Here is a 12,849-nt window from a genome sequence, read left to right as displayed (position 1 = left end):
TTGTGGCTGGCGATCCCGTGGCTTGTAGGCCTTGTCCTTTGTTCTGGCTGCGTCAGCCAGTTCAGTCTTGATGATGGCGCCTTTCTCTGCATTGTGCATTGGCACAAGGTCTATCACTTGTGCCTGTGCCGCTTAAAGGTCATATGAACGTGCCAGTACTAGGATGTCATTCATGGGTATATTCTACTGCCTGAGTATGAGGCCTCGCAGGACTTTACTGCGGATTCCAGGAATCAGTTGAGCTCTGATCTCCTCTGCGGCTCTGTCCCCCACGAGGTGAGTACTGGCAAGTTCTCTCAGCCGTGCATGAAAAGAGTCTACTGATTCACCTTCTCTTTGCTTGGCTTGCCTCAGCTTGAAATGCTCAAAGTCTGGATTCAACTGGGAATCAAAAAGTGCGTTTAGAGGATCGACTGCCGCTGCATAGTTCTCAGGGTGCCCTGTGCTGGGAAGATGCTTGAAAAGCAGGTAGATCTCTTCCCCTGCGTAGTGGAGAAGCAGTGAGCGTTTCACTGCACCATCCTTTTCCCTGGTGGCAATGAAATAATTGTCTAGGCGGCCAGGTATGCCGCCTTGGTGCTGCTGTGGCAGTGTCCGCTAACTCACTGAATGGAGGCAGGACACCTGTGGGAGGGTGGTGCATCATAGCTGGTGCTGGGGCATGTGCGTCATTGTCCTGGTCTCCCGTGGTGGCAGCAGTAAGTGCCACAGGCCATCACAGCAAGGGTGCTGCGCCCTGATGATCAGCCTTGGTGTGCCAGGCGGTGGTATTGGGCACAGCCTTGTTGCACATGGGCAGGTTGAAAGTGGGTCAGGGTGTGCTTGTGTGGCCCTCCTTTGAGTTATACGCGCCACTCACCAGTGGTGGTGAGGACGCTGGTTGCCCTGTTGAGCTGATGCCAGGCGCCGGGGCAGGAACGCTGCTTTGTCCTGCTTGCCTTGGCGCTGCTCTCACAGCTGGTGAGAGCTTCAGCCACCACGTGGCGTGGCCTGTGACACACATTGATGCCTTGGTCCGCGGAGGCTCTGCGGCACCACCCAACGGGGAGCACAGACGGACGTGCGTTGCTCCGTCCTCGTCGCCAGTGTTACACTGGGGGTGGGGCCACCCGCCTGTCTGGAAGGTGTGAGGCAGTGAGTTGCGGGCACGGAAATAAACACACACACTCGGTATCTCTAGGCGTGGGCTGCCTGGCGCTGCTCCGCCCATAATTTTTTATATTCGCGCTCACGCCATCCGAAGTGGCAGCAACCACTAGCACGCTGACCATTACAGGTAGGAGAAGGTAGACTGGCCGAGAAGTATAGGAGGTATTTCTGCACTGTTAGTGCCACCCACATGGCCTGAACCGCACCAGAGGTGTGGCAGAAATGAGAAGGCCCTGAAGTGTCAAAATTAACAAAAAGCACTATCCACTTTGACACCCAGCTTATAAAGAATTAGGCCTGCATTGCCCCCACATATCTCTTCAGAACGCTAGCTGCAGTGAAGGTGGCCTCCCTCCCTGCAAGTGAGCTACAGGCCGGCAGTTTCACAAAGCCATTGGAGCCTATAAATGATGGCTACAACAACACACAGCGTCTCTTCCCCCTTGCTGGTAACTTCCAGCGCACACGAGGCCTGCAGCAATCAGAAAAGCTGTTGTGGCCTCTCTGTAATTAGCTACAGAGCCTGAGGGAGCAATGATGCCCGCAGCATCAGGAAATCTGCTGGGGCCTATGGAAAGTGACTGCAGTGCCACCTAGTGGTAGTCCCATCACACTGCACCACATTTAAGGACACTAAACACCTGCATAGTGTGCCCGTCAACATATTTAGCCTCCCCTCTCACCAAGTGAGAGCTGCACGGCCCGCTGTTGACGAAAGCAGCAGCGACCTAACAGCATAGGTGGCAGAAGCACCATCTAGATATTTCCTGCCAGAACAGCAGGAGCAAACTTGTGCGTGTTGCCATGAAACACTACCTGAGTCCATGCTACAATGAACATGGGGGAAAGAAGTCCCTGGGACATGTACATATGCCCACTGAGGAGGACACAGAACAGGCCCAAACTTTAAGCAGGTAATGAGCAGAAGATGTAGAGCACTGCTCCTAGGCACCACAGTAAGGGACTTTAAACCTCCGCAGAGTGCCCCAAGGACACTAAAGCTGCCCAACCAAGGAAGCTGCCTAGAGTCCAGTGATACTAGGAAACGCCAGACAGAAAAGCTTTGAGACTGCAAACCCTGTAAAGCACAAGAAAGACGTGTGCAGACCGCATAACCCCCAAAGACGTCTGATGGCACTGCAGGCAAGGAGATAGCAACATATGCCCCTGGTGTTGAACGGCCAACACCACAAGAAAGAAGAGCAAATACACTAAGCGCGAGAAGAGGGCGCCATGAAGAAGGACCAAGAGCGCAGAATCCGAGGGCGAGATGCATGCACCCAGAAGCTTGACAACACGGGCAGGCACCCAGGAGAGTGAGACATCTCCACAGAGTAGAAGCAATGCTGAAGGCAGCAGGAAGAGCCTCTACATCTCCACAGCACCAGCGAAGAACCACAGTGGGCTAAAGACATAACAGAGTGGCCTCTCTCACAGTTCCCCAAGATGGCGTCACCAGTGACCCAAGACAGGCAAGAGGAGAGTCGCACACTCCAAGTGGCAAGCTGCCACCACAACATGTGCACTGAAGACTTGTGACACATTGCTGGACGCCCCATCGCACCGCAAGCAACAAGGAACATGTCACACAAATTGACTGACCTGGCAAAGCATACCTGAATGGAGGCAGGAGCAAGCGCAATGACGGTGCAGGCTCGAGGCGCAGGTAGGATGCCCTGAAAGAAGGTGGTCTGCCATCCGAGTTGAGGAGCACCACAAAAATCTCTGAGGAGGGGATGGGACCTGTGAGAGGTCCACAAGGAGTCGAAGCAAGTCCTACTGACAGCACAGACCTGCGACAGGTCAGCAGCAAACAACAAACACAGTCCTAAGAACCAGACACAAACAGTGAAATGTCCATGTGGCGCGAACATGAGACATGTGTCAGGACGCCACTTCAGAGTGAGGAACCTGGTCGGAATGCAAGGAAGAGCTTGACAGGATGCCACATTGCGAAGGAGAAGAGCAGGGCAGAATGCCACATCATGAAGGAGAAGAAGATAGTGGCACGATGCCACAGGGCAAACAACCACCACAGGCACTAAACAGAAAGGGAGACGAGCGATGGCACGATGCCACAGGGCGAACAACCACCACAGGCACTAAAGAGAAAGGGAGATGAGTTTCAGACAGAGGACTCGTGCCAGCACTGAAGAAGGTGTTCATTAACACAAGCCAGCCAACAGGGTGTAAAGACATCACTGGAGACAGCTTACAAGAGGACCAACCATAAGCCGCTAGCAAGCGCGATCAGCATGCATGCCCCATGCTTCACAGTGCGAATGTCCAGCCACCTGCCACCGGCTGGCCTCATGGCTAGCAAGTGCACCCATCAAAAGATAACCGCAAGTGGTCACAAAGTCCCTCCAGTCCTCCTCACTACAAGATATCACCTCAATCAAGATATCGCCCCCTGTTGCCCAAGTCCCTCCAGTCCTCCTCACTCCAATATATCACCTCAAGCAAGATATCGCCTCCTGTTGTCCAAGTGTAAGAAATTTATCGTACTCATTACCCAGGTGCAACACCAGAAACACCTGAGGAGCATCGCACCACCAGAGTGGATCCAAACGCCTGAAACACCTGGAGACCAAAGAGACATTCCTGGTGCCATGGGTGGCTAGCCACCAAGAAACCTGCTGTGTGCCCCCGTGAACCTGCGGCCTGCTGAAGAGAGCATACTCGACCATTTGGACCATCCACCCTTGGGGTTGCACGAGGTTTGACCGTGCCCATGTTGGGAGTTCCACAGTGACACCTCAATGCAGCCCACGAGAGACCCCACACAGACCACGTAGTCATGTGGCAATCCAGGTGCAAGTGAATTCCAGTGAGAGGGGAATTCCAACAAGAGAGATGTGCCTGCAGCAGCTCCATGACAGGCACAGGGAAGCGTTGAGGTCACGGATGGAGACTGGCCACCCGAAGACCTCCTGAGGAAGGCATGTGACCCTTAGTATTGATGGCCAGAGCTTACAGACCCTGAGATATCACCCGTTGTGGTTGACAGAGCGACTTGGTTGTGGTCCTGTTGGCAGTTCTTCAGCGATGCCTTTGCGCGGCCTACGAGAGACCCTGCACAGTCCACACTGTCCCGTAACAGCCCGGCAGAAAGGGCCTCAAGGAGACTCCTCTAAAAGGGGAGTCCAGGCAGTATAGGGAAGTCTGTAGCCACATTTTTCCAGCGGGTATTGGGAAGCATCATCGACTTCAAGGAAGGCCCTCATCCACCAAGGTCATCCTCAGTCTTTGCAGGTTTGCCGTCCGCCTGAGCGCCTTGAAGAAGATCTCCAAAATGGACTCCACCACAGCTCCAGGTGCACTCCCATTGAACTGTGGAAATAGTCACCAACACTGTGAGACCAGAATGACATCACAGAGGTGGACTAAAACCTCCTGGCCGTGCGGTCGAGAGATCCAGCACTGCCCGGCAGATGGCCTGAAGAGACTCAATGGTGCTCTGTATTGTTGTTTGTTTTTCCCATAGGTTGGACTTTTGTTTGTTTCATTTCAGATAAAGTTTGGGAGGGATGTAGTCTCCTGCTGGACATGTTCTAGTGTTCAGCCCTGTGCAGTAGCCGCACTTTACGCTCACCCATCACAGGCGTTACCAGTCAGGTGACCCTTAGGGACCGGGCGCACATGCCCTGGGCAGTTCTCGTTACCACACCTATGTGTCGCTGTCACTTGTTTGTGTAGCATGTGAGCCCAAGGGCCACAGCATAACAATGTATACAGAAGATCCCTGCACACCTCGTAAGGGTTTCTTATAACTCAGCATCGCTCCTCCTGGCTGAGGTGATTTGAGAATCTACTGAAGTAAGGTGTTGTGGCAAGATACGAACCAGTCTGGTAACATAATATCGAGTTTTCAATACTGATATGCAAAAATATAGAGACTGGAATATCAACTACCGTACTATATCCTGAAGGTGAGTATCCATAGATAAGTGAAGGGTTTATTTTGCTGAACTCCACATCTACCTGCCTTGAGTATATATTTACATATTGTGAAGGTACGTGGATGTGGAGTTAAAAATAGTAAAATCTTTACTTACCGATATATACTTGCCTTCACGATATTTGGTTGTAGATATTTTGGCCAGGTCGACATTTTTGTACTGGATATTCTGACATGAAAAGGCTTCTTTAAAATGTTTTTCTTCGCCTTCGTAGATTCTGATACTTATGGCCTTCTGCCACCTAGTGGACAGTTAGTGAATAGTCATTAAAATAAATCGGTGCGAGTTAACGTTAGGCTTCATTCACATCTAGATAATCATAACACATATCTATTGCCTTTTCCTCTCAAGAGATTGATTTTTTCCCACTGGATGTATGGGGGATGCAATAGCTGTTAGTGAACTTAAACTTAAAACGTAAAAAAAATTATGTTGTACTTACTGTGCATACGTCTTCTACTTAGCCACTTGAGACCCACCTCTCTCCTTGCACTGAGCTGTCTTCTCACCACTGTCGTGCTAGCAAAGATGTAGTGCATGGTTCCTCTCGGTTTCCCTGTGTAGAATCAGGGTCAGGTGCAGGGCATGTCTCTCTGACCCCATGAGGATGGGGCCCAGAGTTGGGCAGCCTGTGGAGGTGAACAGGAACAGGTCAGCCATCCCTGTATGGGTGCCTAGAGTGTGGCGTCCCTTGTACAAAGTGCCTTCACCTTGTATGTAGGCAGTTGAGGAACTGCAGAGAGGATAGATACAGTGGCGACTGGTTACCCACAAAAATGGTGGGTCAACATAAGTAAAATTAAACATACAAATAAACATTTACATTTCAAAAGAAAGAAAAAAAACTTTCACACTCCTTAGCCTGCAGCAGTCCTCCGTGTCCAGCACGTCCTCAGTGTTTTCCAGCCGGCTTCAGACTCCTCCAGCACAAGGTCGCGCAGCTCCTTATCCAATACAGACAGTGTGCTCTCATGCTAGATGAGAGAAGTGTCTTGATTGGCTAGAGCAGGCTGCTTCAGTGCTCCCAAGAGCACTGAAGGCTTGTGCCTGCTCTCAAACCCAACTGTCTATGACATATAGTCTGAAGATATTGCGTCAGGGGTTCCCAGAAATCCCGAGGTCTTGATGCCTGCAGTAATTCCTCCGCATAAACCTCCAAGGTTTCTCTACAATAGGACATATCCGTAAGCCAGTCTTTAAACCAAGGGGGGCATTTGCTGCCCCATCTGATAGCAACACAGCGTTTAGCTAACAGAAGTGCTACGGCCAGGAACTTCCGTCTTTTTACAGGCTTGAGTTTGTATGCTCCCAGCAAACAAACAAGTGGAGCATTCGGTATCAGTTCAGATAGCATAGCTGTTAGTGCTCCGGTAATTTCTTGCCAGTAACTATGTATCTGTGGACACACCCATGCCATGTGCAAGAATTCTGCATTTACTGGCAGATGCATCAAAGTAAATACCGGGAGCAAATGGGCAGATTCTCAGAATCTGCACCTTTGCTCCCGGTATTTTTGCATTTGGGATGTATCATCCCAAATGCAAAAATCGCAATTTAAGGAATCTTTAAATTGAGATTCCTTAAATTGCGATTGCATTTAAGGAATCCCAAATTGAGATTCCTTAAATGCAATGCATGAAAGTAAAAAAAATAGCGAATTCGCTAATAGGGGGAGCAAATTACCATGAAGTTGGACTTCATGGTAATTTGCTAAAACTTTGATAAAAGCACTTTTGTGCATTTTCCAAAGCTTCATGTTGCGCACACACATGCCCTTAGGGCATGTGTGTGTGCAACATATGTGCATAGATCAATTTCAGGGGTGCAACAGGGTGTCATTTTGACACCCTTGCACCCTTGAAATTGCATGAGCAATTTGCGAGTACCTACTGGTACTCGCTAATTGCTCATGCAATCTCCAATACATTCCTATGGGCCTCTGGGCCCATAGGAATGAATGGGACAGCATTCCTTAATAGCGACTAGCAATTTGCGAGTAGCAATTAAGGAATGTTAAGGAATCGGTATTTTAATAGCGATTCCTACATGCATAGGCTTTTGCTATTCCTAAATAATCGCTATTTAGGAATAGCAAAAGGCTACGTTGATGCATCTGCCAGTTAGTGCTTCGCATCTATAACACTTATCATGTGATCAAAGGCCATATCTGTGTAATTGAATTGGGGTATAGTAAAATTGATGTAAGAATTTAAAGTGTATTATATGCAAATTGCCGTTTGATGTAATGAGTTGTAGTTGCGGGCAACTATATTCCCAATGCCATTCTTCTATGTTGTCTCCTATTAACACTTCCCACTTGTTAAGAGACCTGTTTGTGGTCCCGCCCTGTTCTGACTGTGACGTGTTGTATAAGCGTGTAACTCATTTGTGGCGAGTAGGTGCTGTCAATAGTGTCTGCAATGCCGGATATGATGTATATAGCTCCCTGATCACAAATTTGCAAAAAGGGGACCCCCTACGAAAAAACAATGTATCATCCTAGCAGTAGGGCACACAAATTAATGGGGTAAACAACAAGCTAACCACAAGATATATTTAAACATTTACAAAGAATTAGATAAGGCCTTGATTTACGTGAAAACAGTGTATAGTAAAATTACATACTATTTAAATTACTAGAAAACACTCTATCTTTTATTATGAAATGATTTATCTTTATTCCCTTGTTTTTCTTCTTCCTATAATTTCATCACATATATCAATTATATATTTATATTTTACACTTTTTTATATATATCTAATGATTCTTTTCAGAAACACAGAGTTGGTTTTCACAAACATCCATAGATCACTATTATACAGGTCCTATCGACCGGCAGTCTTTAAACTGTGCAATACACCCATCCTTTTGGTTTTTAATAGAAAAATAATTTTGTATAATAGTGATCTATGTATGTTTGTGAAAACCAGCTGTCCACTGATCCTGAATTAAAATCAAAATAGTCCACTATGGCTTGTTGTAGTTTGGTGCGAAACACCTGGTCTTAAAGGGCGCTCCGCTCAGCCTCCATGTGAATTGCCTAGGTATGTATGTAGGGATCTCTAGTGAGAGGCAGACAGGTGAGTGGTCTGATAACGTCTTAGGTAGGTGTTCAATCGTCTTTGTCCATGTACATGCATCTTGTGTGAGCAGCCAATAGTCTACTCTTGACCATGTGTTATGTGTCGTTGATGTGCATGTTCCCTCTTTGTGTCTTCTGTGTCTCAGCCTCCATATGTCAGTCATCCCCCACGTTTCCATGCCTTCTTTTAGTACTTTTTCCACTTGTTTACCGTACCTTTCGTTTCCAGTTGACCTATCGAGGGCTGGGTCCAGACATGTATTGAAATCTCCTCCCAATATGGTTGTCGTACTCGGTAATTCCCTAAGTTAAGACCATATGTCTGCATAAAACTGGGATCGTCAGTATTTGGACTATAGGACGTGACTATTGTCAGTACTGTACCTCCAAAATTCCCTTGCACTATAAAGTAACGACCTTGGTCGTCTGTAATAGCGTGTATAGGCTGGAATGGGGTGCCGCGCCTAATTAACAGCAGTACACCTCTAGCATAAGTAGAGAATGAGGATGCCATGCGGTACATCGCCCATCTTGTGCCCACCCATGTTTCAGTGAGGGAAGTAAGGTGTGTTTCTTGTATACATCCAACATCTATATCGTGTCTATCAAAGTATGCCAGTACTGTATGTATTTTCTGCAGATTTTGAAGTCCGCGGACATTCCATGTTATAAATGTTAGTTTTCGGGTATTCGATTCAGCATCATCTATACCTATCTTCCTCTACATACTGAAACCACCTCCGCTGCAATTTCCAAGTATAGTTAAAAAATTGTATGTGCAATGTCCCAATGTTGACCAGACTTTTCCTACATGCCCATTCCCCATTCCCCACCCCCCTCCCAATCCGCCCCATTTCATGTGGCGGAGCCATTCCCAAATAGGTTTACCATAACGCCCAAACTTCCCTCTCAACCTCAAAAAATACAAAAAAAACAAAGAATAAACTGGTGTGGTGCGCACAAAAGGGTGAGAGCTGCCATCCCATTTCTTGTAGAATAACCCACTTGGGCGGAGGCCCTGTCAACTTGTATATAAAAAAACTCAACATAGCACATCGTACCTGCGAAATATTACTAGTAAGACATTCGCCAGTATTAGTGGGGAGTCATAAGAGAAACAAAAAATGAACTATCATGCTGTGTTGGATCTAGCCCTGATCTCTTGACTGGGTGAGAGTATTCTGCTTAATTCAGAGACTCTGTCCCTCACCACCCCTTGTTGTAAATAATTTTGTCCACCCTAAGCGTGGAAGGGTATACTCAGACATGAGTCCCTTGCTCATTGCACCATCAGGATTCAAGCAAGCCGGGCCGAAGACGGCTGTAATGCCAGAAACCGGTCCCCGGAAGCTTGTTTCCTTCCCAGTGTAAGAATTGGCTTTTGTAGTTTGGTTTGCCCTGTTCCCATCATGCACTGGGACAGGAACAGACTAATTTGCATACAGCCAGGTTCTGAAACTGGGATGGTGCAATGAGCTAAAAAACGGTGTTGGATCTAGCCCTGATCTCTTGACTGGGTGAGAGTATTCTGCTTAATTCAGAGACTCTGTCCCTCACCACCCCTTGTTGTAAATAATTTTGTCCACCCTAAGCGTGGAAGGGTATACTCAGACATGAGTCCCTTGCTCATTGCACCATCAGGATTCAAGCAAGCCGGGCGGAAGACGGCTGTAATGCCAGAAACCGGTCCCCGGAAGCTTGTTTCCTTCCCAGTGTAAGAATTGGCTTTTGTAGTTTGGTTTGCCCTGTTCCCATCATGCACTGGGACAGGAACAGACTAATTTGCATACAGCCAGGTTCTGAAACTGGGATGGTGCAATGAGCTAAAAAACGGTGTTGGATCTAGCCCTGATCTCTTGACTGGGTGAGAGTATTCTGCTTAATTCAGAGACTCTGTCCCTCACCACCCCTTGTTGTAAATAATTTTGTCCACCCTAAGCGTGGAAGGGTATACTCAGACATGAGTCCCTTGCTCATTGCACCATCAGGATTCAAGCAAGCCGGGCGGAAGACGGCTGTAATGCCAGAAACCGGTCCCCGGAAGCTTGTTTCCTTCCCAGTGTAAGAATTGGCTTTTGTAGTTTGGTTTGCCCTGTTCCCATCATGCACTGGGACAGGAACAGACTAATTTGCATACAGCCAGGTTCTGAAACTGGGATGGTGCAATGAGCTAAAAAACGGTGTTGGATCTAGCCCTGATCTCTTGACTGGGTGAGAGTATTCTGCTTAATTCAGAGACTCTGTCCCTCACCACCCCTTGTTGTAAATAATTTTGTCCACCCTAAGCGTGGAAGGGTATACTCAGACATGAGTCCCTTGCTCATTGCACCATCAGGATTCAAGCAAGCCGGGCCGAAGACGGCTGTAATGCCAGAAACCGGTCCCCGGAAGCTTGTTTCCTTCCCAGTGTAAGAATTGGCTTTTGTAGTTTGGTTTGCCCTGTTCCCATCATGCACTGGGACAGGAACAGACTAATTTGCATACAGCCAGGTTCTGAAACTGGGATGGTGCAATGAGCTAAAAAACGGTGTTGGATCTAGCCCTGATCTCTTGACTGGGTGAGAGTATTCTGCTTAATTCAGAGACTCTGTCCCTCACCACCACTTGTTGTAAATAATTTTGTCCACCCTAAGCGTGGAAGGGTATACTCAGACATGAGTCCCTTGCTCATTGCACCATCAGGATTCAAGCAAGCCGGGCCGAAGACGGCTGTAATGCCAGAAACCGGTCCCCGGAAGCTTGTTTCCTTCCCAGTGTAAGAATTGGCTTTTGTAGTTTGGTTTGCCCTGTTCCCATCATGCACTGGGACAGGAACAGACTAATTTGCATACAGCCAGGTTCTGAAACTGGGATGGTGCAATGAGCTAAAAAACGGTGTTGGATCTAGCCCTGATCTCTTGACTGGGTGAGAGTATTCTGCTTAATTCAGAGACTCTGTCCCTCACCACCCCTTGTTGTAAATAATTTTGTCCACCCTAAGCGTGGAAGGGTATACTCAGACATGAGTCCCTTGCTCATTGCACCATCAGGATTCAAGCAAGCCGGGCCGAAGACGGCTGTAATGCCAGAAACCGGTCCCCGGAAGCTTGTTTCCTTCCCAGTGTAAGAATTGGCTTTTGTAGTTTGGTTTGCCCTGTTCCCATCATGCACTGGGACAGGAACAGACTAATTTGCATACAGCCAGGTTCTGAAACTGGGATGGTGCAATGAGCTAAAAAACGGTGTTGGATCTAGCCCTGATCTCTTGACTGGGTGAGAGTATTCTGCTTAATTCAGAGACTCTGTCCCTCACCACCCCTTGTTGTAAATAATTTTGTCCACCCTAAGCGTGGAAGGGTATACTCAGACATGAGTCCCTTGCTCATTGCACCATCAGGATTCAAGCAAGCCGGGCCGAAGACGGCTGTAATGCCAGAAACCGGTCCCCGGAAGCTTGTTTCCTTCCCAGTGTAAGAATTGGCTTTTGTAGTTTGGTTTGCCCTGTTCCCATCATGCACTGGGACAGGAACAGACTAATTTGCATACAGCCAGGTTCTGAAACTGGGATGGTGCAATGAGCTAAAAAACGGTGTTGGATCTAGCCCTGATCTCTTGACTGGGTGAGAGTATTCTGCTTAATTCAGAGACTCTGTCCCTCACCACCCCTTGTTGTAAATAATTTTGTCCACCCTAAGCGTGGAAGGGTATACTCAGACATGAGTCCCTTGCTCATTGCACCATCAGGATTCAAGCAAGCCGGGCCGAAGACGGCTGTAATGCCAGAAACCGGTCCCCGGAAGCTTGTTTCCTTCCCAGTGTAAGAATTGGCTTTTGTAGTTTGGTTTGCCCTGTTCCCATCATGCACTGGGACAGGAACAGACTAATTTGCATACAGCCAGGTTCTGAAACTGGGATGGTGCAATGAGCTAAAAAAAAACGGTGTTGGATCTAGCCCTGATCTCTTGACTGGGTGAGAGTATTCTGCTTAATTCAGAGACTCTGTCCCTCACCACCCCTTGTTGTAAATAATTTTGTCCACCCTAAGCGTGGAAGGGTATACTCAGACATGAGTCCCTTGCTCATTGCACCATCAGGATTCAAGCAAGCCGGGCCGAAGACGGCTGTAATGCCAGAAACCGGTCCCCGGAAGCTTGTTTCCTTCCCAATGTAAGAATTGGCTTTTGTAGTTTGGTTTGCCCTGTTCCCATCATGCACTGGGACAGGAACAGACTAATTTGCATACAGCCAGGTTCTGAAACTGGGATGGTGCAATGAGCTAAAAAACGGTGTTGGATCTAGCCCTGATCTCTTGACTGGGTGAGAGTATTCTGCTTAATTCAGAGACTCTGTCCCTCACCACCCCTTGTTGTAAATAATTTTGTCCACCCTAAGCGTGGAAGGGTATACTCAGACATGAGTCCCTTGCTCATTGCACCATCAGGATTCAAGCAAGCCGGGCCGAAGACGGCTGTAATGCCAGAAACCGGTCCCCGGAAGCTTGTTTCCTTCCCAGTGTAAGAATTGGCTTTTGTAGTTTGGTTTGCCCTGTTCCCATCATGCACTGGGACAGGAACAGACTAATTTGCATACAGCCAGGTTCTGAAACTGGGATGGTGCAATGAGCTAAAAAACGGTGTTGGATCTAGCCCTGATCTCTTGACTGGGTGAGAGTATTC

This window comes from Lissotriton helveticus, chromosome 5_1 (assembly GCF_964261635.1).
Source record: "Lissotriton helveticus chromosome 5_1, aLisHel1.1, whole genome shotgun sequence".
NCBI lineage: Eukaryota > Metazoa > Chordata > Amphibia > Caudata > Salamandridae > Lissotriton > Lissotriton helveticus.
The sequence above is the reverse complement of the archived record's forward strand: the minus strand, read 5'-3'. Positions refer to the sequence as shown.